Raw genomic sequence first — 12,032 nt, forward strand, 5'->3', positions numbered from 1 at the left:
GTCCGTGACTGATGATATATACCGGGAGAGCCCCGTGCAAAATGATCAAATAAAAATCCAACTCTAACCAAAAATGCCTTCGACATATTGGGCAGTATAAGCATGTGACAAAATTTCGCCACAAAAATGTTTTTTATTATTATTATATACTCGAATCATCCTGTCAATTTTTCATTGGTTCCAAGATTTTTTTTTCATTATAACATATTGATTCTATTTTCAATATACGTGAATAGCGAATCTTGTAGTATGCTATCTTGTAGTTATAAATTAATTTTTTACTCAAAATTGGACTATTTCATGTTTGATTGAACATTTATCTTCTTCAGTTGAAAATTCAACCATTTTTTTGAAAAGTTCTGTATTTTGCTCAAACTTTGTATTTGAACATTTAACTATTAGATTGCAAGTTAATTTACAAAAAATTCAAAATTTGATTGTAAATTCATGTACTTCTGTAAAAATTAATCTTTTTTTTTTGTATAAAATTAATCTTTATACTTGAAACTTGAGCTATTATGTTAAATATTCCTTTAAAAGTTCAAACATTTGATTGAAAATACATCTATTTCGTTAAAATTGATGCTTTTTGGTAGAAAGTTATTCTTTTTGGTTGAAAAATAGTGTTTTTAAATAAAAATTTAAGTATTTTATTTTTCATCAAAAATGTCTTTTTTTTCGAGAGATATTTCATCTTTATGGTTGAAAATTTCTCTATTTCGTTGAAAATGCCTCTATTTTGCTCAAAATTTGTCTTTTTTTGTAGAAAATTCATCCTTTTGCGTTGAAAATTCCAATGTTTGGTTAAAAGTTAATTTTTTCGATTGAAGCAGATTCATCCTTTTGGTTAAAAAAGCATTTCTTTGGTTACAAATATATAACTATTTTGTTGAGAATTCACTAATCTTTTGACAGAAATTGTAGTTATTAAATTATTCCTCGAAAATGGTATTTTTTTAGTTGAAAATTGTATTTTGTTTCAGTTGAAAATTAACTTACTTTATAGAAAACTCGTATTTTTTACGTTAATAATTTAATTACCTAAGTAAAAAATGCATTTTTTTATTGTAAATTCAACCTTTTTGTCAAAAATTCGTCTTTTGGCTTGAAAATTCAACATATTGGATGAGATTTTTTTCATTAGTGCCTGGAAAATCGTTATTGGTTGAAAATGTCTGTATTTTGTTGTAACTTTATGTTTTTAGCTTGCAGAATATTAATCTGCATAGAGAATAATTCAGATTTTTGGTAGAAAATTAATTTATTTGATTCAAAAATTAACTATTAGGTCGAAAATTCCTTTAAAAATTAAAATTTTGTTTGAAACTTGTTTTTTATATAAAAAAATTCTTTTTTATTCAAAATTAGTTGTTCTTTTTATTTAAAATTAATTTTTTAATTGTAGTTTTTTGGTACAATATTCACCTTTTGGGTTCAACGTTTAAGTATTAGAATAAAACTATTTTTTTTGTTATGATTTATTATTTCAGTTTAAGTAATTTCTTCGTTTAAAAATTTGACTATTTCGATGAAAATGGATATTTTTCGGCAGCACATTCAACTTTTTGGTCAAAAATTACTTTTTTTTTTACTTAAAAACTTGGGCTGTTTTGGTTAAAGATTAAAATAATTTGTAGAAAATTCTTATTTTTTGGTTTAATTCAACTTTTTTTTATTAAAATTAAAATAATTTTTGAGGAAATATCAACTAATACACTCTTCGTTGAGAATTCATTTTTAGTTAAAAACTGATCTTTTTGAGTAAGTTTTGGTTTTCAAAAATATAACTTTTGATTGATAATTTACAATAAAGTTACTCAAATACAAACTTTAATTATTCTGAATCCTTTAATTCTCCATTTTTATTTAAGCGTGTGAATTTAGCAACATTCTTTTCTTCGAGTTTATCCAATTACACGATTTTCATTACACAACTGTTTTTTCGAGAAGGATTTATTGGAGAGTGAATGACCAGATCCAATAAAAATACATAGAAACAATCAACTGAGCAAACGTTATTATTCTAAGAGGATGTTGACCTCTATAAGTAACACGACTCGAGCAGACAAAAAAGCCACCGTAGGCAAGACGAAAATCTTCTCTCGAGATTAAAATAATCAGCCCATTACAATTTCAGATGATGTTGTTCTTGTAGTTGCACGTTCCTTGGAACGATAAAAATATTTGTATCATAACAAAAGCGATTACAGACTACACAGCTTGTTTCAGATAAGAATAGTCTGCAATTTGCGAAACGAGTCGCAAAACTGAAAAAAAAAATAATTTCACCCTGGACTACAGTATTTGAAGCTGAAATTTAAATCTACTTGAATTAACAAGTTAAAATCAATCAAACTATTACAGGTGATAAATATATTTTAAATTCGATTACAATCCTGCTGTGGGTTTGACTTGATTGAAACTAATGGTAATTTAACATTTGAAAATTGAAAGTGTTTAAATGAAGATGTTGAATAGTTCAAAGACTTTTAACTGCAAGTATTAAATTGGCAGGATATAACATTTTAAGGGTTCAAATTTAAGTTACAAGCTAAAAAAAACTGATGGTTTAGAAATTTGAAAGTAGTCAAACTGTAAAGGTATACACAAAAAAAAAGCTTGAATGTAAAAATCTTGATTTTTTAAGAACCTTTGTTTTAAAAATTAACAATAATTCAAGCGAGACATCGAATGCAGCAGAACTGTGAAAATAACCTCAATAATCTCTGATAGACAATAAAATTTAATTGAATTACTTCCAGATGAAGTAAAAACACATAACAGTTAATATTACTGCATCGATGATTGTGAATCCAAAAAAATTGCTTTAAGAAAAATCAAAAATTTAATCACAAACTAAAATGTAGTGAAACTAAATTTATCTGAAACTTGAAATTAAATGTTCACTACAGATTTTGAACTGATTTGCGAAAATCTATTGCGACCCTTTAAAAAATAAATTAATAAATTTTAATTAGGAAGCGTTTCATATAGAAAAATTACAAATTTAAAGCATTTAAATTTTAAATGTGACTTCAGAGATTGCAAAATTAATAGACTTGAAGTCTTAAATGATCAAATGAACGGAATTTTTATTTTATTCTCTTTTAACGTTTAAAATTGCAAGCATATTAAAAAGATTGCATTTAGTAATTAGAAACGTAAAGAAAAATATCTATTTTTTCAATCTTGAAAAATATTACATTAAAATCCCTAAAAATTGCGAATTTTGAATTGGATGAACTGAACTTTAAGCTGGATGCCTTATATTTAGATCCAAATTATTTGATAAAGGGAATTTTCAACAAATAAAAATTAATTTTCAACAAAGATCAACTTTCAATCAACTAACTGAATTTTCAATAAAATATGACTTTCTAATAGAATAAGTCAATTTGTAGCAAAATAACTAAATTTTCAACAAAATGGTGTAATTTTTTATCAAAAGTAGAATTTTCTATCTGCAAATACGAAATTTCAACAAAATAGTCAATTTTTCAACGATTGGAACCCGAAATCTCTTTTATCAAAATGTATCATCGTGAAATCATTAAATCTATTATAACAAGATGAATCATCAACGAAAACTATAGTATTTTATACTCCAATAAAAACAAGAAATTTTCAACAAAATAGTTAAATTTCAACAAACTAGTGGAATTTTTAACCAAATAGTTGAATTTTCAACTTATAAAGGTGTATTTTCCACGAACAAGATTAATTTTTTACCAAAAAGGTGACTGCTAAAAAAATCAATTTTCAACTAAATAGTCCAATTTTCAAAAAAGATATGAATTTTTAACCAAAAAGATTAATGTTTAACGAAAATGTATAATAAAAGAAACATATATTGTTAAGAAAGTAGTTCAACTTTCTACCCAGAAGTGGAATTTTCATGCCAAACAGACAAATTTTCAACAAATATTTTTCAGTCAAGAAAGAAAGAAATTGTTCAACTTTCAAGTCAAAAGATGAAGTTTCTGCAAACAGTAGCATTTTCAACAAAAAAAGTTGATTTTCAAGCAAACATTTACATTTTTAATCACAAAAAAAAGATGAGATTTCGACCAAGAAGATTAGTTTTTAACCAAAAAGTTGAATTTTCAATCACATAGGCTGATTAACAAAATAGTTGAATTTTCGAAAAAAAAAACAAAAAATACATTTAAACCAAAAACATTTGAAATTTCAAACCGAAAAGGCGAATTTTCAACGAAAAGATGAATCATCAATGAAAACTATAATATTTTCTATTTGAATAATTTTCTACAAAAGCGGTGAATGTTTAAAAAAATACATAAATTTTCAAACAATTAGTTTAACTTCCTTTAAAAAAATATTTCTAAAAAATAGTACAATTTTCAATCAGACATTAACTTTTAACTAAAATAGCGAATCTGTAAAAAAATACATTGTTCAGAAAGCAGTTTAACTTTCAACTCAAAAGTTAAATTTTCCAACTAAAAATACCAATTTTCAACAATTAAATATTTTTCATACAAGAAAGAAAAAATAATTCATCCAAATTTTCAACTTTCTAGCCAAAAGATGAATTTTCTGCAAATAGAATTTTGACAAAAAATGATGCCTAATAAAATTAATGAATTTTCATCCAAAAAATGAAATTTTTAACAAAAATTAGAACCGTCAGGAGGAAGCAACTAAAAAAATAAGAAATGATCCATTTACATATTTATTTCAACAAAGTTTTATATCCAAAATTATATAAACAAGGAGCAGTTTTCTGTACAAATAAAAGCATTTTTGACAAACCTGTTAAATTGTTGACAAAAAAAATGATTTGATACAAAACAGTTCATTTCAACACGATAATTATATTTTCAACGAAATAATTGAATTTTTTACAAGATATGTTATTAGAATTTAGTAAAAAAGAACGCATTTTTTGTCCAAACGGATAAATGTTTACTAAAACAGTTGAATTTTCTACCAAAAACATCAATTTTAAATAAAATACTTGAATTTACAACAAAAATGATAAAGAGAAAAGAAAAATATAATAGCTGAATTTTCGAAAAAAATACATATTAAAAAAAGTTCAATTTTCAAGAAAATAATTAAATTTTTAAAAAGTAATTTTTTTTAAACCGAATTATTGAAATTTTTAGAAGACATTTGGATTTCCAATACAAAAGGATGAATTTTCTGTCTAAATTGAAGAATGTTTAACAAAACATTTGAATTTTTGAACAACAAAAGAGTTAAATTTGTAATAAAATAATTAAATTTTCAACCTAAAAAGGATAAGTTTTCAGCAAAAAATGAAACATTGGAATTTACAAATAAAAAGGTGTATTTTTGACTAAAATGATGAATTTGCAACGACTAAGAATTAATTTTGAACAAGCTCGTACAACTTTTAACCCAAAAGTTGAATTTTTCAATCAAAAATATGAATTTTTATGAATAAAAATTTTTTAGTCAAGAAGAAAAAAAAACTTGATTCAAATTGTTGAAATTTCAAGCCAAAAGATGAAATTTCTGTAAATCGTTGAATTTTCTACCCAAAAATAGAAATTTTCAACCAAACAGTTGCATTTTTAACCAAAAAAGAAGAAATTTCAACCAAGATTAGTTTTCAACCCAAAAATGTGAATTTTCAATCAAAAATGGAGAAATTAAACTTTCAAACAAGGAAATGAATTTTTAACTAAAACGATAAATTCGCAAAAATAATTAATTAATTTTCAACAAAGTAGTTCAACTTTTAACCAAAGAAGACAAATTTGCAACCAAAACGACGAATTTTCTACAAAACAGTTTAATTTGCAACCAAAAAGATATGAATTTTCAACCAAAATTAAGCTTCAATAAAAAAAAATGTCAGCAAATAAAGATATTTCAGCCAAAAAAGAAGAAAAAAGTTTATTCAAATTGTCTAATTTTCAAGTCAAAAGATGAAATTTCTGTAATACAGTTGAATTTTCAACCCTAAAATATAAATTTTAAACTAAACAGTTCCATTTTCAAAGAAAAAAGAAGAAACTTTGACCAACACTAGTTTTCCAAAAAAACAGTTGAATTTTTCAACAAAACGGATGAATTCAACAAAATGGTTGAATTTTCCACAAAATAATAAACATTTTAACTAAAAATATAATCGTTCGTAGGAATCCACTGAAAAATTTATAATATAATATTATAAACGGGACAAAACAAGTTAAAATTTAAAAATGTCAAATTTATTATCCTTGAACTGAACTTTCCCTGATTTCCAGATTTTCCCTGACCTACGGCCACCCTGTTTAAACGATTGTTTTAATACAGAATAAAAACAAAAAAAAACAATGCACCGATACCTGAAAATCGAAAACAAAAACGAACTTCAACAATCAAAATGTGTATTTTCCCCAAAAACCCATTCCAATTTGAAATTTACAGGTCATCTCTTATTTCCGCCAGATTTCCTTAAACTACTAAATTCACCCTCGAAAATCTCCACTTCTCTCACCCAATTACTCAGGAAAAGTAGAATACAAAAATGGATCGATTTTGCTTTGCTTCCCGAGAAAGCTAAATTTACCTGAAAGAAAAATGCGCGAAAGACACAAGTGTTTCCTAATGATATAAATAATCCTCTCTCAGTGGAAAAACTATCGAGTTGATGCGCGCTTGAGCAAATTTTGACAGCTCGGGTCCTCGACGGAGCACAAAGGCTCAACACTAATGGTCCATCTGTCGGCATACTTTCGTTTTCTTTTCGAAAACCCTCTCATCAAACCAGAAGCAAATTTCCCTGGGAAAACTGGGTGAAAAAAATGACTCCGTAGCGGTGGGTCCGCGTAAGTAAAAAGGTTCTGAGGGCCGACGTACCGAGGGAGGAAGCATAATGTGGTGAGATGAGAGGACCACTTTGGAATTTCTCGTCTGCCAAGTTCCAAGACAGGGTTCGCGACATTTGGCTAGGTACATTGGCAGCCGCGATTTTCGCTTTTTAGGGCATCGCAACGCTAGTCGCGAATGTCCGAGGGACGAATATTTACCTTTTTGAGCGAAGGTGTAAAGCCAAAGAGGGCAGCGATGGCCACACAGTGGAATTCTCGTACGGGTGAGTCCCTACGACCCATTGCTCGCTTGCACCATGACCCTTCCTGGAAAGCAGAAATGAGCCCTTCGAAATGAAAAAGGCGACGAGAGACGAAACTCCAGTTCTTGGCGCACTGTAATCCGCACAAATATCACTCCGAAGCGTACATTGGGCACAACACTTCCGTCAATTTACAACAACACTACAGGGAGTTGGGTTCGGCCGCCATTAAAATTCGACAATTCGACTGACGACTATGCTCGCTTCTCCTCCCTCGCCTCTCCCACCCGCCGCTACACGTCAGGATGGAGCGGGAACGCCATCTTAAATTCCAGGGATTTAAAATCGTTTATTTTGTCTTTCCAATCGCTACGCGTTATCGCTCACGGTTTCTAGTCGAAATATATTACTTTTTCAACACAGTAGTTAAATTTTCAAGAAAGAAAGGATTTTTCAATGAAAAGGTTGAATTTTTTAAGTTAGATAGTTTTTTAAAAAGTTAACTTTTAAAAAGAAAATGTGTATTTTCAAAGAACAAAGATCATTTTAAAAAATATATATATAAATTTTCCATAAAAGAGGACGAAAAGTAAAAAAAAAAACTGAAAACATCCAAATTTCATACAAAGAGCTATGATTTTCAAGTTAAAAAATTAAAGAATGTAAAAAAAAATTAAATTTTAAACCGAACATTTGCAAACAAAACAAAAAATCAATTTTGAACAAAATACTTGAATTTTTACCAGAAAAGCTCAGTTTTAAAAAAAAAGATAAATTTTCTATCCAAAACGACCCATATTTCAAAACAGTTGCATTTCCGACAACAAAAAGATGGCATTTTGACGAAACTTTTTTAATTTCAACCAATTAGTGAAATTTCCAACCTATAAAGGATTTATTTAAAAAAAAAACAATTTTTAAAATAAAAAGTTATCTTTTCAAGTTAGAAAAATTAAAATATCTAAAAGCTCATTTTTAAACCAAAAAGATCAATTTTCTATCCAAAAAGATGTATGTTCAATAAAGCAGTTTCATTTTCGAGAAAAAAGGATTTTCCGCTCATAAAAATAAACTTTCAACAAAAGAAAGGGGTTTTAATAAAAAAGTTTAATTTTTATGTTAAAAAAAATTAAATAATTTTTTTAGAGAACGTTGTATTTTAATTCAAAAAGATGAATTAAACCAGAAATACTTGAACAATATAATTTAATTTTCAACAAATAAGCTAATTTTAAAACAAAAAAGATCAATTTTCTATTTAAAAAATTCAATAAAGAAGTTGCATTTTCAACAAAAAAGGTAGTTTTTAACCAAATATTTGAAATCTTAACCCCATATTGCAATTTCCAACATATAAAGATGAATTTTTAATAAAAAAATTGACTTTTCAAGTTAAAAAATTGGATCATTTAAAAAACAGTTGGTTGTTAAAGCAAAAATATTAATCTTTAAACACACCAAAAAATTAATTTTGAACACAACAGTTACATTTTTAACAAAAAAGTTACTTTTCAACCGTAGGAAAGATGAAGTTTCAATCCAAAGGACGAATTTTTCCTCCAAAAATATCAATGTTTAATAAAACTTTTGCATTCTGGAAAACAAAAAGTAATTGACATTTTTGCCAATTAGTCTAATTTTCAATCCATAAAGATGAATTTTCAACAACAAAGAGCGGGGTTTTAATTAAAAAGTTGACTTTTCAAGTTAAAAGAATTAAAGAATCAAAAAATAGTTGTATTTTAAACCGAAGAGATGAATTAAAAAAGACTTTTAAACGACTAACTTAAATTTTCAACAAAAAAGCGAATTTTAAAACAAAAGGATGATTTTTTATCCAGGAAGACAAATATTTGCTTTTTAACCAAATATCTTTAATTTCAACTAAATAGTGTATTTTTTATTTATGAAGATACATTTTTAACGAAAAGACAGTTTTTAAATTAAAAAGTGAACTTTTTAAATTAAAGACCTCGGTCTGCGATTGCTTATTAAGAGAATTTAAAATAACATAAAAATTGTATTTATCATGATTACTTTATTATTTGTTCTTCATTTTGCATTAAATTTTACTCTCAGCTACCCTAAAGTTCACTGTCCTGTTTTTAGATTTAAAAAAATGCGCACCATATAAAAAGAACAATTTTGTTCTGAAACATTTTTATTTTAACTTGTGTCTTTTTCAATTAATTTAATTGGTTTCTTTTCAATGTTCTTTTTTACGATTTAAACTAAAAATACTCATTCTAACGTAAGTGGTTTTAAGAAAATTTGTAGATATATCAGGCGAAAAATTTCGTTATATTAAATGTTAATACAGCTTATGTCGTTTTTCTAAAAAGTTCATTTTTTATTTGTCTTTTTATTCTTATTTTGTTCAAATAAAAGAAAAGCTATTGGTCCTATCTAAAAATGATTAACCAAAAATTTTTAGATTCTTTATATGTAAACAACTTCTCTCTATTAATTTTTTTTCATACCTTGTGTTTCTAGTTTCAAAAAATTAAAATTTCTATTTATGACATGATTTTTGTACGATTAAAACCAAAACTACGCATCCCATCAAAAAATTATTGATGACAAATTTTAAGCCCGTTTTTGGGGAGCAGCTATTGTCTTCTTCTTTATTTCATAATGGTGATTTTGAACCAAAAAGTTACATTTGCAACCAAATACTTCGATTTCTAGCCAAATAGTTAAATTTTTAAAGATAAAAAGACAACTTTTTTGGCAAAAGAAACGAATTTTGAACAAAAAGCATTATAATTTTAAAGCAAATAGTTAAATAAAAAATAAAATGTAATTTACAACCAAATAGTTGTATTTTCAACGCAAAAAGGCGAAAGATTTAGAAAATATGAAAAACATTGAACAATAAAGTTCATTTTTAAACAAAATGAGAAAAAATTTAACTATTCTGGTAGAAAATTTTCAAGAAGATAGTTTGATTTTCAAAAAAGAAGTTTTGAAACACATTAAAATTTGTAACAAAATAGTTAACTTTTCAACAACAAAATGATTTTAATCTAAAAAGTTTCATTTATAACCAACTGCTTAAATTTTCAAATGGAAGAAGTGAATTTCCACAAAAAAGTTAAATCTTCAAGCCAAGAAGATGAAGCTTTTATAAGGCAGTAGCTGAATATTTAATAATAAATTTCGTTTTCAACGAAAATGAAAGAAAATTGTCGATTTTCGAGAAGAGAGCTGAGTTTTCAAAAGTTAAAATTTTAATAGTTGAATTTTCAGCTAAACAAGATAACTTTTTAACAAAATAATTTAATTAAAAAAAAAAAAATAATATTGAACTTAACAGTAGCATTAACAACCAAAAATATTTGACTTTTCATCCAAAAGAATCGAATTTAAAAAAAAAAAAGTTGAATTTTCAACTGTTTAAAATTGAAAATTGATCTATTTTGGTAGAAAATTTTCGATTTTTAAGAAGATCGTTGAATTTGAAAACAAGAAAAATTTAATTTTCAACCAAAAAATATGACTTTTCTAGTACAAAACAGATTAATTTTCTCTAAAAAAAACCAACTAACCAAGCAACTAACCAAGGATGAAGAATAACCATTGATACACAAATTAAGAATTATTAAATTATTTTATTATACGTTTCTTTTGAATTGATCATTATCATAGAGAAGTAGTTGATATGAGTAAAATTTGATTTTAACAAGTGGAATCGATGGCTGCTTGGAACTTGCTCGTGCCTGCTTCTGTCAACAGCAACCTTAAACAAAAGAAAGCTGTTGATATTCTGAAATCTTTGAATATGGATTCCCAATTAATTTTGAATATGAGTTACTCGTGATTTATTTGTTTGCGTGTGTATATTGTTTCCAGTGTGAAGTCGTTGGCTACCCGCTCCCAAGTGTGAAGTCACATACGGCCCAGGAATGGCCCATAGTCGGCAAAAATATTGCCGAAGCTTGGCTGCCATCATCGCGCCAATGACGGAATGATAACTATGGCCTGCACTTGGCAGCCAAGGTTTGGCTGCCATTGTCGGCCCAACACTGGGTACCAATATCGGACCAACCTGGATGCCGGAGTTAATTCAAAAGCTGATAAAAAATCCTTGAATTTTTTAGGACGCATCTACTTTATCCATTCATCATTATACGGCTGCACATCGTTCGAATATTATTTATAATTTCAAGAATTGAAACTTCATTTAAACATTTTGGTTAATTTTAACGACTACTGCTATAGTCTACGGATATGACAAAAAGGGTATTGAAAAAATAAATGTTTACGTATTGCGAGTATTTTGAATATGAATATTAATGGTCCTATTTAGATTGAATGCATATATTACATTTAGAACATTATATTACAAATAAAATTTCTAACGCTACGGGGTATCGAACCTATGTAAATACAATAATTTTTAAATAAATACTTTAAATCGATTACAATTTCTCTTTGCGTCATATTTAATTTTCTCCGCTGTAGGCTACTTTACAAGTTTTTGCAATGACAGGAAATATAATTTTTCATAAACATTCAAAATTTTTAATGACAGAATTTAGAAATTTCATCATGAACTTTGACAATTTTTCAACAACAAAATTTTTATCTTTCGTGTAAGATTGGTTTTTTAGGTGCTAAAAGTCAGACTTGGCGTAATAAAGTGCCGTGCTGGGCCAAGCATCGGTGGAGGATCGGAAAATATAAATAGCCAATATAGGCTGCCAGAACTGGCGCAACATCGGGCCGATTAAAATGCCGATATTGGCCCAATATCGTTAGCCGAATTTTGGCTGCCAAAATTGGACCAACACTGGGCCGTGTATTCAGCTCCGGCAATTCGCACTTGGTTTGTTTTTAAGGTTCTAAAATTGAGACTTGGCGCAATAAAGTGCTAATGCTGGGCTAAGCATCGGTGGAGGATCGGCAAATATAAAGAGCCAATATAGACTGCCAGCACTGGCTCAACATTGGACCGATTCAAATAAAACATGGTTACCTGTGG

The 12,032-nt window shown here is 27.3% G+C and overlaps 1 protein-coding gene across 1 annotated transcript in view; it reads right to left on the reverse strand.

Annotated features, from left to right (window-relative positions):
* Positions 1–7,249, reverse strand: part of LOC117174918 (plexin-B) — a 69,366-nt gene extending 62,117 nt beyond the window's left edge. Inside the window, exon 1 of the mRNA XM_033364373.1 lies at positions 7,005–7,249. The gene's annotated coding sequence lies outside the window, so the exon portion shown is untranslated. The remainder of the gene's footprint in view (positions 1–7,004) is intronic.
* Positions 7,250–12,032: the final 4,783 nt, after the last annotated feature.

Source organism: Belonocnema kinseyi, chromosome 6 (genome assembly GCF_010883055.1).
Source record: "Belonocnema kinseyi isolate 2016_QV_RU_SX_M_011 chromosome 6, B_treatae_v1, whole genome shotgun sequence".
NCBI classification, from domain to species: domain Eukaryota; kingdom Metazoa; phylum Arthropoda; class Insecta; order Hymenoptera; family Cynipidae; genus Belonocnema; species Belonocnema kinseyi.